Source organism: Lactuca serriola, chromosome 3 (assembly GCF_051521515.1).
Source record: "Lactuca serriola cultivar US96UC23 chromosome 3, Lser_US96UC23_V15, whole genome shotgun sequence".
NCBI classification, from domain to species: domain Eukaryota; kingdom Viridiplantae; phylum Streptophyta; class Magnoliopsida; order Asterales; family Asteraceae; genus Lactuca; species Lactuca serriola.
Window position 1 is genome coordinate 11713301 of NC_136410.1, and position 20208 is coordinate 11733508.

The window sequence follows — 20208 nt, forward strand, 5'->3', positions numbered from 1 at the left end:
GTACGCTTTGGAAAGCGAGGAATACTAAATCCAGGGTACATAAGACCATTCTATATTTTTACAAGATTTGATCCAGTAGTTTATAGACCCCGACTACCTCGAGAATTCAATAACATACACCATACTTTCCATGTCTTTATCTTTAAAACTGGTTGTCCGACGAGACTCTTGTTATCCCACTCGATTAGATCGAGGTAAACGAGAACCTCAACTTTGTGGAAGAATCTGTAGAAATCCTAGACAGCGAAGTCGTTAGGACTAATCAGATCCCTATCACGATAGTGAGAGTCTGCTTAAAGTGCATAGCGAGGACCCAATTTCACTTGGGGTCATGAGGATCACCAGAAACGTAAGTATCCACATCTTTTCCCTTCATCCAAGTGTATCTTTAGACTTAAATTTGGGACGAAATTACCTCTAACGAGGGGATGATGTGACAACCCAAAATCTCTATCTTGTAAGTTAATCTAATCAATCAAAAGTCGGACTTGTTTATGTTACCTTTTTACTGTGTTAAGGGTCCGTTTGAGAGTTTCTAAGCCTAGTACACTCAAGGGTTGAGTGTTAGGAAGTGTTAGCTTGAGATCAGTGAGTTGCAATCGAGCCAGGAACACCTTCAAAAGTGGTTCACGACAGCAAACTAGGTTCACGGCCGTGAACCCATCCTAGGGCCGTGAACTCATGCCATATATAAGAGTTTTGGCTCATTTTCTCTTCATTTCTCATCCTCCAGCCACAATCATCCAAGTTTGCTCTCAAGTATCTTCCACAAAAATGTCTTCTTTCACCCAAAAACGTGAGTACCTTATCCCTTTACTTGTTCATACTTGGAAACCCCTTTGATTCTAGAATTGATTCATCACTTTTCATCATCAACTTCAAGATATTCAAAGGTTCTAGTCGTGAACCCTTCATAATTGGCTGTGAACCCTTCATAGATTCATGCTAGGGCCGTGAACACTTCAAGTGTTCTTGGGCTGTGAACCACTCTAAAGCCGTGAACCTTCATTGTTTGTCCGTGATCAAGTTTCAACCCCCTATTTTCGGTTCTAACACTTCATTGTAAGTGTTTCATACTTCCTAAGGTTTTTACTTTGCATGTTAGTAGTTACACACACTAATTGTAGGGCTATATATGTTAACATATGCTAAATAGGATCTATTTGTGCTCGAGACTTCACTTGGCATACCAATCATCCTATATCATATCTCCAATCAAATATCCAACATCAGGTGAGTTCATACCCCTATAATCTACCTTTTAAATGGTTTTAAATGCTTTAGGGGGCATACAAGTTGAACACAAGCTAATTCTGTTAATAATTACATGTGATATCAATCACATAAAATATTTCCTTATGCTTTTAATTATTATTTTTACAATAAAGGATTACCAAATACTTCCATAATGACTTAAAGTCATGTTAACTCTTTTTAGAATACCGTTAAGCTCTTTTAAATGTTTTTATAACTCTTTAAACTTATAATTGTCAAAATCATGTTTATATATGTATAGGTATATAAATAAGACTTAAAGGGCTTAGGACTAATGAATTGCCTTATTTCCTTTTCCTTGTTTGGATGTGGGCTTAAGGTGGTGTTATTTGTCTGAAGGTCGTTTCCTTCTTAATTATATATATATATATATATATATATATATATATATATATATATATATTATAAATATATAAATATAAAAGGTTACTTCAGTCAGTATCATTAACTTTGTATCACACTGAGCAAAAGGGTACATTCATGAGAGATCATGCTAAACAGATATAACATATATATATATTATAATATGTATAATTTATGAAACAAACGAGAAATGTATTTTCTAGATAAGTATACCAGGTTTAAACTACTTTGTTAAGAAAAGGATATAATTCAATCTTTACATAAACTAGATAAACTAAAAATGTGACATACTACTTCACGGCTTAGCAATATACTTGTTATGTTGCGTTTTGTAACCAGAGTGACCTGGAGGGAGAGCGCGCATCGTGTGTATAGATCTATACGGGACCGACTGTTAGCTATGGTCCGGCCGGCAGTCTAAGGGGTGACAAATGTCATATTATTTCGACGCCTTAAGGTCGTCGTGTTTACACTAGTCAATCAGTATGGTTTACAACCTTGTCACATTTTAATCCTAATTAATAAACTTAATTACAGGGTTGTTATTATACCAGTAGCGCATGTTTAAGAAATACTACTATATTAATCACTTTCCACAATCAAAACATAACGGTTTTATGGGATTAAAACTACTTTCCAGAACAATTTTATGGGATTAAAACTACTTTTCACCAACAAAACGGAAAACATTCTTCTTATAATTTTATGGATAGTTAAAATTATGTTAAACTTTATTAAAAGTACAATAATACTTAAACAGAACGGTTTTATGGGATTAAAACTACTTTTCACCAACAAAACGGAAAACATTCATCTTATAATTTTATGGATAGTTAAAATTATGTTAAACTTTATTAAAAGTACAATATTACTTAATCATAACGATTTTATGGGATTAAAACTACTTTTCCGTTGTAAAGCAGGAAATATAGGATTTTCTGGAACTTAATCAATCACTTTCTTAAAACTAGAGCAACTATAACTAATACTTATGAACTCACCGGCTTAAATGCTGATCCTCTCTTTCAAAATAACTTGTATTCTCAGGGAATCCAGTAGGGAGGTACACTCCATGAGCTTTTGAGAAGACAACCTAGTGTCGTGTTGTGTCTTTTGTCTTTTACTAATCTACTTTTGATGTCGAATATCTAATGTATGAACACTTATGTAAAACTTATACATTATTAATGCAATGGTTTTTGTGCTTTGATTACTGTAATGCATGTGTTGTGATGCTTAACATGACGTCCTCCGTCCTCGAACATTTCCGTCATTCCGGTTTGGGGGTGTGACAAAATGCTAGGGGCCAAACCCTGGTCTTCTATGTAAGTATCAAAAAGACAACTAACATCTCACATAGTATAGTGAGAGAACTCACCTCGCAACGTAGTCAATAGCTAATCAGCTTACACAACCAAGAAATGGGTACTACACACCACCTACTGAATCACACAAGGTAAATCCTAAATCTACCTTCTAAAATTGGCATTTTACTAAATGTCAACCCTAGTTTAGGTCTGATTCCCTTTAAGTCCTAGATGGATAAAGTTTCCAACTTTATCCATGAATACGACTTAATAAGTCAAGATATCTAATCCTAGGCTCTTAATGGTTGCACCAATTGCATGGACAACACCCTAGGTTATGCAAGGCCACTTTCCAACCAACACCATGGTCTAGAAGCAAGATAATGCACTAAAATGCTCTGGTGTTCATCCAAGGAAAAGAACATTTGGGACTAAAAAGCTCATAAAATGAACTAACGCCATGTTCAAAAGATACAATGAGCAAGGTTGAGACTTTATACCACTACCAGGTCAGAAATGAGATATAGATGCTAGATCCAAGCCAAACCCAAGCTCCCAAACCACAAGATGGACTTATTTCCAAGCTTCACAAAAATGACTTTACACTCTTAAAACTCACATAAAGAGGCTAGGATTTTGGTGGGGGCCATTCTCAGATGATGGAAGCTACCGAATGAGGCAACCTCAGTAAGTAGTGTCTTTAAATAGTCCACTAATCCCAAAATCTAGGGTTTGAAACCCCAGCTGCCGCCACGTCGTGGCCAAGACCTTGCCATGCCATGGTTGTTCAGTAATGCACATTTTCGGAACCGAGATTCCACGTGGTGGGCATTCTATCATCACGTCATGGCCTAGGCAAAATCCCAACACTTAATAAATGAAATTAAATTCAGAAGAACCACACCGAGTTACGGGTGCTACATCATGTTTAGCTGTTAATAAAGGACAAAGACTTGTAATAATCGGTCCATTAGGTGACATAGCTTTTTTTAGTAAAGAAAAAAGTCCAACTTATTATGTGCTTCTTTCCTTCCTCTTACATCTTCAAGATCCAGGAGTTTTGCATTCCAACAACACTCTGGCACATGTTTACCAGAATACTGTCAAAGAAAGCTACTTCGTATTTATCAGCATACTCTTATATATCTGAGCATATAGAATCATTGGCTAGTCGGTCATGTTATTTTTCAATTAATCAGCATCACTAGTGGGTTGAAGATGGTTGGTGATGTTGGGTTTTTCATTTGTTCATCGGACCACTGTTAAAGAAAGCGTATGACTTAACCACTAACAGTTTTTCATTTTTAATTCCAATATACGTATCTTCTTGCTCATATTATCTGGATTTAGGTTTGAATTTTAGGGGTGGAATTTTTTTGGGAAGGGGTGTGTGTGTGTGTGGGGTGGGGTGGGGGGGGGGGAGGGGGAGGTTGATAGAGAATTTTGGAACATATTCATTATTGTTCTTGTTTTTGTGACTTTTATTTTAATTACAACATCTGTCGATTCGTTTCTCTCCCTTTAAACCTTCCTTTAAACAAATTTTATCACTCTAGTCACGTGGAGTCATTCTTTACGTCTTGCTCGTCGAATTCTTGCCTTTTCAGGACTAGAGTGTTTTCGCAATCACTATTAGAAAAACAGCCGTTTACGACGCGCAATGCGTGTCGTAAAATGCTCAGACGACGCGCAAATGCGCGTCAAGGATGACCCTGTCATAACGAGAGACGACACACTTTTGCGCGTCGTCTATAGACGACGCGCATTTACGACAGACATTTATGACACACAATGCGTACCATTAAACCCCCTATCAAGAAAGGCCATGTCATAAATGAAGATGACACACATTTTTTAGTATCGTAAATTTTAAATTAAATTTGCATTTAATGTCTTATAATAGAAATAAAATACGATATACAAAAAATGCAATCCATTGCATAAAATTTAATGTCATGCAATTCTATTTCTTACAATATATAAATTTGCATTCATGTAATCTACTATGTGTTTCATACAAAAAATCTATTTCATGCGGCTTCTTCCATTTCCTTTATTAGCAGCTTCCATCATTAGTAGCACAACTAACAATTGAAATGAAGAATGCAACACTTGTATTTGCAGCATCTTATCTCTTTCAGCTTGAGCTTTCTTTTCCTCTTATAACTCCAGAGCTATTCACACCCTCTCCAATTCACTCTACATTTACAGTATTAGTAATAAGAGAGGATAAAATGGCGGCCTTTCAAAAATTTGGGATTTTTCTTTCTCCCGAAGCTGCGAAGAAGAAAACGCGCCTCTCATTAAATAAAATATAAAGCGACATCTCTACACGACACTCATTTTAACATAGGTGCCCTCCGTGTTTTTAATTTTTTTTATTGGACTCTAATTTTAGGGCGCGCAAAAATGTGTGTCCTCTATGCTTCATTTTTTAAAAAAACGGACGTTATTTTTAGGACGCCCAAAAATGCATATCGTCAATCACTGCATGTCATTAAAGGGCAGTTTTCTAGTAGTGAATGTACCAAAAGATATACTAGGGAGATTTCAAGTGTCCATTGTGGTTTCCGTAGAAATACCATCTCGAAGATCATGGAATCACCTTGGCTTAAGAAGTTGGAAGTCGGAAACAAATAACACTAAGTTCCCAATTGAAAATGAAGGACTACAATCTATGACCCGTCATCATTATTTAAAAAGGAAAAGGAAGAAACGTGGTTGGTAATGACATGTGAGTTGCAAAGATTTTAAATCACATGGCAAGAAATAGCGGTTAATCCCTTCCAATTTCATAAAATGGCTTTTTTTAACACTCAAAATTGGATTTTATACCCCTATAATGACAAAAAATTAATATTTAAGACCTTTTAAACCAAAAAACAAAGAGTTTGTATGGCTACAATGATATTATCTCTATATTTTTAAGACAAAATATTATGTTAGAACATTCAATTTTTATAAAAGAATGAATCTCTAATGGTATAGTATACAAAGTATTACTTTTGATATGCCCGTTTAATTATATTTTTAAAGCAATTTGTAAATTTTTTTACAGTTTTTTTTGTTTAATGATATTTTTAGAACACTTCGTAAAATTTATTACCTTGTGATAACTTTAACCTAAATAATTTTAACCGTACAAAACAAGTCAACTTTCTTTTTAATATACATTTTTACATTATTATTATTACAAATGAATTTCAATCTTATTTTGCATCCATTGTTGTTTGCTATTATCGAATTCTAATAGGTTGTAAGAAGAACAAATCAGTCACATAAATATAAATATACAAATAGATGTCACATTAGATGTTGATCCTATTGAAATCCTCTCTCTCAAATAAGTTAATGTACAATTTAAAAATATTTACACAATTAGATTTTTTTAATGGCGAATGCATTAGAGTTAATATCATAAAATAGTCATACAAAATATCTCAATTTTCTATTCATCTTTTTATTTATATACAATAAACCAATAAAGTTATATATATATATATATATATATATATATATATATATATATATATATATATATATATATATATATATATATATATATATATAGCTTTATTGGTTTATTGAATATAAATAAAAGATGAATAGAAAATTAAGATATTTTGTATGATTATTTTATGACATTAGTTCTCTCTCTCTCTCTCTCTCTCTCTCTCTCTATATATATATATATATATATATATATATATATATATATATATATATATATAACTTTATTGATTGATTGAATATAAATAAAAGATGAATAGAAAATTGAGATATTTTGTATGACTATTTTATAACATTAGCTCTAATGTTCAATTTGATCAAATAAGTTAATGTACAATTTAAAAATATTTAGACAATTAGATTTTTTTAACAGGAATGTATTAGAACTAGACAAGATGCTAGCACAAAACAAAGATACAAGTAGAGTGACAAATTTCATGCATAAAAGGGAGGAACACACCAATTTAACCAAGAAATAAAGCTAAACTTATATCTATTCTTTAGCGAATTAAATGAAACTATTCGAATATCATCCATAGTTCTAAGAGGAGAACACCACTTTTTCTTAAAAAACCAAATCATTCCGAGCTCTCTATATACCCTACATCATCAAGTATACAAGAAACAACTTTAGCTCTGAAACTCGACATCAACATAAACTCATCACAAGTATTAGGATACGTGGGAATCAAATTACTCTAGCTAACAAACGAAGACAAAATATGATGAGAAAAAGAACACTTGAGAAAAATGTGTTAAAACGTCTCTCTAAATCAACACAAAAAGGGCATAAAGTCAAAACTAAATTTACATCTTTCTCCACCAACTTACAAGCCACTGAAATCCGATTGCAAAACACCCGCCACACAAAACAATTAACTTTAATTGGGATCCAATCCACCGGATAAAAGTCGCGTGTAATGTGATTAAACTCCATACTATTTGCCATCATGCCTCTCAAAGAATTAACAAACAAAGACTTTGAGTTACATATACTCCACTCCCACGAGTCCAAGCTATTGCAAAGAACAATTCCAACCATCATATTTGATAGCCTCTCCAACTCAACAACTTCTCTTCCTCTTCTTTGATTTCGTCTCCACAAACCATGAAAAACAGCCTCATTATCACTAATAATCCTATCCCAAACTTTGCAATTCTTGTCTCTTTGAATTTTGTATAATTCCATAAATTCATTTTTAAGAATCACATCACCACACCATCTATCTTTCCAAAAATGTGTATGCTTCTCATCCCCCAACTTCATGAGGAAAAAAATCATCAAAAGAAATATTCTTGAATATTCTTATGTCTTCCAAAAATGTGTATCAATTCACACAATTAATGACAAATATATATATATATATATATATATATATATATATATATATATATATATATATATATATTCTTGAATCTTTTAATAACGAGAAAATATATACATATTTTCAATAAATGAAAAATAAAGCCGTTCTATTATTTAATACATACATGATACATCTAATTATTTATAGGTAATTAACATACTTATAAATTCTAGTCTAAAGTCGTCCAGTGTACACTACACGAACCGGATCGTGGTCTACGTAGCCACGGAAAACACCCGTGCACACTACGCCGACCATTCATCGTCGGGCGTGTTCGTGATGGGTCGTGATGTAGACGACGAACAACAACGGAGACGTCTCTCTCTCTCTCTCTCACCCTTCTACTACTTCTTTTTCTTCTCTCTCTCTCTCTCTCTCTCTCTCTCTCTTCGTTCTTTTCTTCTTTATCGTGGAGAGTACTCCATGGAAGGGTGGCCGCTAGTCTGAAAGCTCTCAACGACCGTTGTTGTAGAGAATATAACAGATGGTCTAATGTCACAAACTAAAAAAAAATCTTCTAAAAAAAAGAAAGTTCATGATAAGTTATCAATATGGTCATTTCATTTATTTATCCCTTTATTTATTATTTAATTATGTCAGTGTTATAATGTTTTCTAAATGGTTTAAATAAAAATGTAAATTTTATATATCTTTAAAAGTATAGATAGAAATAATAAATTAAAAAAAAAAAGTAGTAGTCAAAATCATAATTAAAGATAGCACATGGATACATTGTACCTTGAGAATATAGTACAGTGAAAAATGATTTTTGTGAAGTCCAAAACTGGATTTGACTCCACGATATAACTTTGACTATTTGTACCACATGCAATTAATAATATCCATCCATACATCCCTACATGCAATTATATAACGATTGTTGTTTTTTGATATATAACGTTTGCAGGGTAATAATAATTTCCTTGTATATACGATCATTCACGACGCTGCGTATATAAATTGTTTATAACTGCAATCATTCGTTATTTCCTTATAACAAGAAACTGTTGACGAACAAGCGACGTTAGTTTGCGCTTAAATAACCATGTCCACTGATGAATGTCAAGGGAACAACCAAACTGCTACCAGTGTGAGGGTATGCGTTATGGGTATCTATCAGAATTACGATGGCTTTACTGGAAAATGGTAAATTTTGCAAATGAGTATTACAAAATTCAATGGTATCTACAACAATCATACGATCAATAAAAGTGGAAGAAAGAATTTGGATATTTATAATATGGCTCTTCAACAATATCAACAAGAATGCAGAGGGAAAGCTTGTATCCACAACAAAGCATAAATGGTTTCTAAGGAAGCACCGGAGTTGTTGCTTGTTTTGGAGACGGTTCTGCAAACGACCGATCCAAATGATCAAAAACAACGGAATCGAATGAGTACAAGACAACTTCATATGTCCGAAACATAATCGATGTTGCCGACAATATTGACGAACTGCTTCAACACCCCATTGGCATGGATAAAAGGAAGCGAGTTGTGTAGGCTTCAATGAATAAGGAGACCACATCAAACAAGTTACTATATTAAGGAAAGTTTTTGAGGAACATTTTGCACTGCAAAAGAACATGCTATTTTTAGATGTGCTAATGACACAAGTTTCAAAAATGTCAACCAATAGTCTCGAAGGCGAAGACCATGATACTTTCGTTAAAATGAGTGATCTAGGAAAATCATAAAAAATAATATATATATATATATATATATATATATATATATATATATATATATATATATATATATATATATATATACTAATAAATAAAACCTATTTTCTGCCACATGTCATGTCCTCATTAACTTGGACATATGACATTTTAATAGATTTTTAGAATTTATTTAATTCCACATGTAATTTTCTAATTTGTTTACATATCACACTTATTTCGGTTACAATATTGAGAGAAGTAAATATTCTTTGAAAAAGAATTGATATATTTATAATGTAATAAATGTCATAATTAATGAGAGCTCTAAAATTGATATTGATATTAAATTTAATGTTTAAATATTGATATTAAATTTTTATTTTTAATAAACCCGTGTAGTACACGGGTCTCACACCTAGTATATATATATATATATATATATATATATATATATATATATATATATATATATATATATATATATATATAAGAGAGAGAGAGAGAGAGAGAGAGAGAAGAGGGTTTAATTAGAAAAAAATGTTGAAAATTGAGGAATCATTCTCAGCCACACATTTATTTTGCCGCAAAACACTTAATCGTACCATCGGAAATGAATAACGAATATACATGTGTTTTCCAACAAAACATGTTTCATTTAACTATGTTAATCATTACATTAATATACACAAAAACACTTTTTTTTCGTTTATTTATTTTTAGAAAGCCATTATTATCGAAAAATTATTTTAAATATATCAAAATTCATAATTTTTTGTTTTCTATAAATAGACATCCATATTGATATATTTTTAAGATAAAATAAACAATTTTTTTAGAGCTTCAGCTATCGTTATTCATAAGTGTATAAAAAAAATCTATCAGATTTTTATTACAGTATATTCTTTATTCACTTATGAATAAAACGTATGCGTAACTTTTTTTATAGTTTAAGTATCGTTCATATATGAATATGACACGCAATAAAGTTTTTTTACTTAAAATATATTTTTTACATCATCTTTCATCATATATTATATTTATATATGAATAAAACGTGTATTAGTTGTCGTCATATTTTATATTCATATATGAATAAAACATTTATCAGGTTTTGTTACAGTTAATTTGTTATTCATATATGAATAAGTAGTATAAATGATACTTAAACTATAAAAAAATCAATTATATATTTTTATTCATAAGTGAATAACGAATGTACTGTAGCAAAAATCTGATGCATTTTTATTCATTTATGAATAACGATAGCTGAAAATATAAAAAAAAAAAAAATTTATTTTATCTTAAACATATATCAATATGGATGTCTATTTGTAGAGAATAAAAAATCATGAATTTTGGTATATTTAAAATCATTTTTCGATATAAATAGCTTCTTAAAAATTTAAAAAAAAAAAACAAAAAAAACTATGTTTTGTATATATTAAGGTAATGATTATCATAGTTTAATGAAACACGTTTTGTTGGAAACACATGTGTATTCCTTATTCATTTCCGCTGGTGCAACAAAGGATTTTGCAGCAAATTAAATTAGTGGCTGAGAACGATTCCCCATTCTCAACCTTTTTTATTTTCTCAATTGAACTTACCTTTATATATATATATATATATATATATATATATATATATATATATATATATATATATATATATATATATAAACAAGATCGGGTGGAAACTTATTTTAAAGTGAGTACTCGTGATGATAACTTAAAAAAATTGAAAAAATCTAAACAAAAAAAATATAAATCATAAAATCGATCGAGCATAGATCTATATCCGGAAGAAAAAAAATGGAAAAAAAAATTGGGTCATTAAAATTGAATCATGGATTATAATGATGCAAAATAAAAAATTAAAATTGAATCATGGATCAAATTTAATGATGCAATTTTTTTCCAATTTTTTTTCTCCCGAACATAGATCTTTGCTCGATTTTATGATTTTTTTTAAGATTTTTTTGCAATGTTTTTAAGATGTCCTTACGAGTCCTCACTTTAAAATGAGTAATCACAGGAACCAGACCTTATATATATATATATATATATATATATATATATATATATATATATATATATATATATATATATATATATATATATATGTTCAAATGAGACCATTTTTTATATTGAGAACAATTTTTAAACCTTTTTAGGGTATATCTCTCTTATCTTTCTCTATCTATATATATCTCGAGGTTACATGAACCACCGTCACCTTCAGTGAACCTCCACCAGAACCACCTTAACGTCGCCGAAATCACCATAGTGACGTCAGAACCACCCTAATTTTGTCGGAATCATCAAGTTGCTTCTTCACTCTCTCTGGATTTGTTTGGTTTCTCGATCCCAGCTCTGCTTATTGCCATCTCTATCATTCAAAAACCACCTCCTCTACCTCTTCACTTACCGTCATCTCCCTCGTCTCCCTCTGTTTGAGTGAAGAGTAGAAGAAAGGAGAGAGCGAACCAGAAAAAGATTTGTAAAAATCACGGAGTCCGCCACCAGGTTGCCGCTCAAAACCACTAGTGATAGTAGTGAGTAGTGAGTCCTGGTGCGGTCTCACCTCCAACGCCAACTCTATATTAATAATATGTTATTAGGTACATATAATCACATGTAATTATATGTATTTAATCACATATGATTTATTTTATTAAATACATATCATCACATATGATTTATGTGCATATATATATATATATATATATATATATATATATTTAAATACACGAAAACAATTATTAAATCACATATGATTTATATGGTCAAGATTGATTATCGCGTTCTCGGTTTATTAATTGTTCTTTGTCAGCTTTAATCATATGTGATTAAAAACATCTAATCACATGTGATTATATGTATCTAAGCACATATGATTTATATGGACAAAAAACAATGATGCCTATATAAATCGTATGTGATTAGATACATATAATCGCATATGATTATATACACGAGAACAACTATTGAATCGAGAACACAAAGTTAAATATTGTCCACATATAGCATATATGATTAAATGCATATAATCACATGTGATTATATGTATCTAGTCACATAGAATTTATGTGGAAAATATTCATTTTCGTGTTCTAAGTTGAAGTCTAGAAATCCTACAAATTCCTATTTCGCTTAAACTAATGCTCCGATACCAACTGTGACATCCCCAAAAACTCGGCCAGAAAAGACCGATTTTCATTTATGCTTTCAAAATAATTTCAGAGTAAATCCTTTTGATTTGAAAGAGTTGCGGAATTTGTTCCCAAAAACAAAGTATGATAAAATAATATTTACCAAAGCATTTCATAAAGAAATGTATTTTCATTATATAATCAAAACTCGGGATGTCATGTTCCGATACAAACCATAAAGCATAAACGATAACATTTACAAGTCATTCAACAAATATATACATATACAGACTTGTAAGCAAAACAACTTGATGATTCATCCATCTTATGCCCTTGCGCCACTTCCTGTAATACAAATAAACTGAGTGGGTCAGGCTTGGGAGCCTGGTGAGCATAAAGGGTTTTCAACCCACAATAAATAATTATATTTAATTCCACCAACCAACAATAACCCAATTACCCATTCCCGTTATTCTCACTTTACGTCCCTAAGACAACTAACATAAGGGACCTAGTCTAAGAATATTTCATCGGGGCGACAACACAAGCTTCGGGGGTTCCTCAGCAATATAAGTCAAATAAGGCAACCATGAGGGGGATGGAGTACAGCGAATGAACACCCGAGTTCACTAACACCTACAAGTGGCGAACCTGCTAGCGTTCCACAGGACTGTCTAGAAAAGTCTGTGGTCATCATCTAAACTCCGCTAGATGACTAAATCAAAAACATCGAGGCCTCTCATCTGTTTATTACACACCAACTATCTACCCATGTTCTACTCAACATATTAGTAGATAAAAATATACATTTTTATACATAGTTTAAAACCTGTATAGCATGCTTTAATCAATACATATTCCACATAACAGATAAGGCACACACACATAACATGTATTTCATAGAGAATAAATCAGATCTATGAGATAGAAGAGAGTGAATATACATTCACACATATAACGACAAAATATACACATAACACGTATTTTATATAAAATACTTCATAATTATGCGTTAGAAGAAAGTAACCACACACTCACTTGATCAGAAGATGATCGGATAACACTACGGCTTATAGAAGTAGTATTCTTCGGCAGATCTGGAAGATCTTCACAAAAACCGGACTCCTCGCAGGCAGAGCTTCGGCTTGGGAATTGCACTTCTCGGGATCTTCGGGAGCGTAAAACTTCCTTCTAAACTTGGATATGAGATCCGGGGTGTCGGGATGGCTTCGGGGGTTTAAACGCAGAGCTTCGGCACGATAAGGAGAAGAAATGAGCAAGAATGCCCGAAACCCTCGCATCCTATTTATAGGAGGCTGAGGCCTCGCAGTACGCTGGGCGTACAGCTTTACGCGGGGCGTACTCCTCCGAAGTCGTCACTGCATGCGTCATCGGAGCACTCGAGTGCGAGGCTTCGTCATGCTTCGTTGTACGCTGGGCGTACTGTGGATAAGTCCAGTGACTCCCCTTCGGATAATATCGGGTATCATAATTAAATTTAAATATTAATTATTTAATAAACAATGAAAATTCATATCTTCATCATACGAACTCCGTTTTTGACGTTCTTTATATCCACGCGTAGGTGAGACTATGCTCTACAACTTTCGTTTAGACTCTGTCGGCTAATTTTGACTTTATTTTTATTATTTACTTTTTAGTAGGCCCGGACAGGAAAACTTCGTTATAAATTCATAACTTCTTCGTCTGATGTCCGTTCTCGCCTAAGTTTTCATCGTTTCGCTACTAACAACGAGATCTTCGATTCTCATTTAGATTGTTTCGGCTACAAACCGCTCGATCTCAAATCGAGTATTCGGGCTGCATATTGCTAAGTCGAAACTTAGAAAAATCAAAATTTCCTCATACGAAGTCAGATTTGGGCGTTCTTTTTATGCACGTTCTCGGTTTAACGAACTCTATGAATTTTGTTTAGATCACTAAGGCTAAATATCGCTCTAACGTAAATTTCACTTTTTACGTCATTCAGCGTTGCCGGTTCTGTCGCGAAACTTCGACGTGTCATAACTTCTTTGTTATAACTCGGATTTCGGCATTCTTTATATCTTCGGAATCCTTGTTTCGACCACTACATCTTTATGCAAAGATATCGGGCTTATCTCATTCTTTAATTTTGACGCTTATTTTATTCTTAATTCATTAAATCATAATAATTAAGAAAATAAACACATAATTCACATAATACTCAAATATTTCATCATTAATACTTTAAAAAGAGTTACAAGGGTTAACCTAGACTATTACATCAAGGATAATGCCTAGCCTGGAAACGCGGGCGTTACAATTCTCTCCCCCTTAGGATGATTCCGTCCCCGGAATCACACATCAACAAACAAATGCGGATAGCAACTCAACATGTCACTCTCCGCTTATCAAGTGATATTTGTCCCATTCGTATGTTTCCAACGGACAAGCACTAATTCGACCATCTTGCGTCGAAGCTTCTTAGTGTTTCGGTCAACAATTGCCTCTGGTTCTTCAATTAACCTCTTGTTTTCATCAATTCTCAATTTAGAAATTGGAATTATATCGGGAACTTCTCCCGTGAACTTCCTCAAATAACACACATGAAAAGTGTTGTGCATTCCATTTAGTTCTTCTGGTAGTTCTAGCTTGTAAGCTTAGTTCCCAATCCTCTGAAGAACTTTAAACGGTCCAATAAACCTTGGACTCAACTTTCCCCTTTTACCAAATCTTATAAGTCCCTTCCCCGGCGAGACTTTAAGCAAAACCGAATCTCCAACTTCAAAAGTCATCGACCTTCTCTTCTTGTCAGCATAGCTCTTTTGACGATCCTGAACTGCTAACATTCTTTCTCTAATTATTTTCAATTTTTCAGCGGTTTGATTGACCATCTCGGGCCCCATAAACTGCTTTTCCCCAGCCTCAAGCCAACAAGACGACGTACGACACTTCTGTCCGTATAAAGCTTGATAAGGTGCCATATTTATGCTCGAGTGGAAACTATTATTGTAGGAAAATTATACCAAAGGTAAATGCTCATCCCAATTACCTAGGAATTCCAGGGTACATGCTCTCAGCATATCTTCAAGTGTTTGTATTGTTCGTTCGCTCTGACCATCAGTCTGTGGATGGTAAGCTGTACTTAAACATAACTTGGTACCCATTTCCTCTTGTAGACTTTTCCAAAACCTTGAGGTGAAACGGCTATCACAATCCGATACAATCATTAACGGAACACCGTGAAGCCTCACAATTTCCTTCACGTAAGAATTCGCAAGCTTTTCCATAGACCATTTCTCCTTGGCTGCTATGAAATGTGCACTCTTAGTGAATCGATCAACGACCACCCAAATCATGTCGTGACCACTTTTTGTTCTGGGTAGTTTAGTGAAAAAATCCATCGCAATGTCTTCCCATTTACCCGTAGGCACAGGTAAAGGTTCTAAACTCCCATATGGTTTCTGATGTTGTGTCTTGACTCTCACACAAGTCACACACTCGGCCACATACTTTGCAACATCAAGCTTCATCGTTGGCCACCAGTAGTAGGGTTTCAGGTCCCTATACATTTTAGTGCTGCCAGGATGAATTGAGTACATGGTTTTGTGAGCTTCTTCCATCAGAAGATCTCTTATTCCTCCTGACTTAGGTGCCCAAATACGATCTTGGAATACCTTCAGTCCATGACTGTTTGTACCAAACACCAACGTTTTGCCCAAACGTTCCTCCTTTCGGTCATTTTTCTCAGAAGCTTCTTCTTGAGCTTTCTTTATACTCTCCACAATTGTCGAGACAACTTCTATTCTCAACGCCCGTGGCCTTTTTCTCTCAACACTGACTTTCCGACTGAGAGCATCGGCAACAACATTAGCTTTACCGGGGTGGTAAAGTATCTCACAGTCGCAGTCCTTGAGTAACTCTAGCCAGCGTCGTTGCCTCATATTTAATTCTTTTTTATTAAAGAGATATTGGAGACTCTTATGATCAGTGAAAAGTTTGCACTTCGTGCCATAGAGGTAATGCCTCCATATTTTAAGAGCAAAAACTATTGCTGCCAGCTCTAAATCATGAGTCGGGTAATTCTTTTCATGCTCCTTCAACTATCGAGATGCATACATGGTCACCTTATCTCTTTGGGTCAAAACACAACCCAATCCAACTCCAGACGCATTGCTATAAACAGTGAAGTCTTCAACTCCATCGGGTAGAGATAAAATCGGTGCCTCGCATAGTTTCTTCTTCAGCTTCTCGAATGCTTCTTTATGCTTATCACTCCAAGCATAAGTAGCTCCTTTGTGGGTCAAAGCTTTTAATGGACTAGCGATCGAAGAAAAGCCTTGGATAAACCTTCGGTAATATCCGGCTAATCCTAAAAAGTTTCGGATCTCCGTGGGACTTTTCGGCTGTTCCCACCTCATTACAGCTTCAATCTTTGCTGGATCAACCATTATCCCTTCTTGGTTGACCACGTGACCCATGAATTGGACTTCTCGAATCCAAAAATCACATTTGGAGAACTTCGCATACAACTTCTCCTTCTTCAAGACTTCTAACACTTCTCGCAAGTGTCTGCCATGCTCCTCTTGGCTTTTCGAGTAAATCAGAATGTCATCTATGAACACTATCACAGATTTATCAAGGAACGGATTACAAACCCTATTCATTAAATCCATGAATGCTGACGGAGCATTGGTCAGTCCAAACGACATAACCAAAAACTCGTAGTGTCCATATCTAGTTCTGAATGCAGTCTTCTTGATATCTTGCTCTCTTACTTTTAGCTGATGATATCCTGACCTTTGATCGATCTTCGAGAAATAGCTCGAACCTTGCAATTGATCAAATAGGTCGTCAATCCTCGGCAACGGATATCTATTCTTTATTGTTGTCTTGTTCAGCTCTCTGTAATCGATGCACATTCTCATACTTCCATCTTTCTTCTTCACAAATAACATCGGAGCTCCCCAGGGTGATGAACTAGGTCTAATGAAACCTTTGTCCAATAACTCTTGAAGTTGCATCATCAGCTCCTTCATCTCCATCGGTGCTAATCGATAAGGTGCTTTTGCTATTGGTGTGGTTGCTGGTAACAAGTCTATTCTGAACTCCACTTGTCTATCAGGTGGTAACCCAGGAAGATCTTCGGGAAATACTTCCGGATAATCACACACCACTGGAATACTTTGCATCACCTTCTTTTCCTTTTTAGCATCGATCACGAATGCTAAATATGATGTACATCCCTTGGTCAAACACTTTCTAGCTTTCATTAGGGAAATGATTCCAGAATTTACTTGGCATTTGTCCACGTACACCATAAATGAATCTTTCCCAGGCGAGTTTACTTTTACTATCTTCTTTCTGCACAATATCTCGGAGTCATTGGCGTTAAGCCAATCCATTCGCAGAATGATGTCGAAACCATTAAGTTCGATAGGCAATAATTCCTCGTGAAACTTATTCCCAGTAAGGTTGATTAAGATGTTTTTCATACGATGGCTAACAGGTACAAACTTGCCACTAGCAACTTCGACTAATAAAGCATTATCTAGTCTATCAACAGGCAAAGCTAGTTTCCTACCAAACTCATGCGAAATAAAGGAGTAGTTGGCTCCATAATCAAACAAAATTTGAGCAGGTAGTTCGTTAACAAGAAAGGTACCTGAAGCGACATCAGCTTCATCTTTCGCAGCCTCAAGTGTCATTTGGAAGGCTCTCGCCTTCGGATTTGGTGGAATGTTGGGCTTCGCTGCCTCCTTCTTCTTCGGACAGTCTTTCAAAATGTGCCCCTCTTCATTACAACCAAAACACATCCTTTTGTTGTTCGGACACTCATTGGAAAAATGTCCAATTTTTCCGCACTTGTAGCAGGTTACATCCTCACTACATTTTCCAAAGTGCTTCTTCTTGCACTTATCACACCACTTCGCTTCTCCTCCTTTTCCTCCACCAAACTTTTTCGAATCAGATTTCAAAAATTTGTTTTTCTTACCGGAACTAGATGTTCCCTCAAACTTTCTCTTCTCACCAACCTCAACCTTGTTGGTGGTTCTCCCCTTAATCATGTTCTCAACAGACTTGGCAGCCCAGATAGCTGCCTCTAGAGTATGTGCCTGACGTACTGGCACCTCGTACTCCCATGGGAGTCCCTTCGCATGCCGGTCCACCTTTGTCAGCTCATCTGGAACGATGTGCAAAGCAAGTAAAGTTATTAGTGTATTCATCAACTGAAATGCTGCCTTTCGTCAATGTCAGAAACTTGTTCTCCAATTCCAACAGATTTTGAGCCGAGCAGAACTTGCGCTTGAACTGCGCCAGGAACTCTGCCCATGTCAATTGCAGTGGCTCATTAGGGCTTAAAGTCTTCCCTAGAGTGTTCCACCAACGAACGGCTCCACCTCGAAACTGACGCACTGCATAAGTAGTCTGCAACTTGCCTCTGCAGCCACAAGTCATAAATGCTAACTCCATTTCAGAGATCTAATCCATCACTCCGATCGGGTCCTCCTTTCCAGTGAAGGTCGATGGTTTGCAAGTTAGAAAGTCCTTGTACTTGCATCCCATTCCATCATTCCTTCCGTCATGGTTGTTTTGCCTAACTATCGGTGGGTTGGCTTGACCAACAGATCCACTGAAGTTTCCACCTTCCGAGTGCCCTTCATTTAAATCGGGCTCTTCCACTTGAATTGACAGTTCTTCACGATTCTGTTGAAGCAACCGCCTAGTCTCCTCCATTTGAAGATCCAACATCGTTTGAATCATCATTTGTACACCAGCCATTGTTATCGGCTCAGGTGCTGCTACGACAGGTATTTGCTCAATCACTAGTGGTTGATTCCTGTTTTCATCAGCAATTCCAACTCCACTTCTTGTTCTCACCATTTTTTGATCTATACACCGAATAAGGTGAAATTAGATCCTCATTCACGATAGATATTCAAATCATCCTTATCACTACGAAACATTTACATGCTAGTTCTAAATTCGTAGACGTACGCTTAGAATCCTACAGACATAAGGTTTCCAGATCCGGTCGGTAACAGACCATAGATCCGAACAAATAATATCATATATGGCAAACATATAACATTTAGCACATAAAAGCATTTTAGGCAATTTTCCTAAAATAAACTAGTGCTTGTGTCTAAAACATAACAGACACACATCTCAAAATTTCACTTAGCATTCTAAGTTGAAGTCTAGAAATCCTACAAATTCCTATTTCGCTTAAACTAATGCTCTGATACCAACTGTGACATCCCCAAAATCTCGACCAGAAAAGACCGATTTTCATTTATGCTTTTAAAATAATTTCAGAGTAAATCCTTTTGATTTGAAAGAGTTGCGGAATTTGTTCCCAAAAACAAAGTATGATAAAATAATATTTACCAAAGCATTTCATAAAGAAATGTATTTTCATTATATAATCAAAACTCGGGATGTCATGTTCCGATACAAACCATAAAGCCTAAACGATAACATTTACAAGTCATTCAACAAATATATACATATACAGACTTGTAAGCAAAACAACTTGATGATTCATCCATCTTATGCCCTTGCGCCACTTGCTGTAATACAAA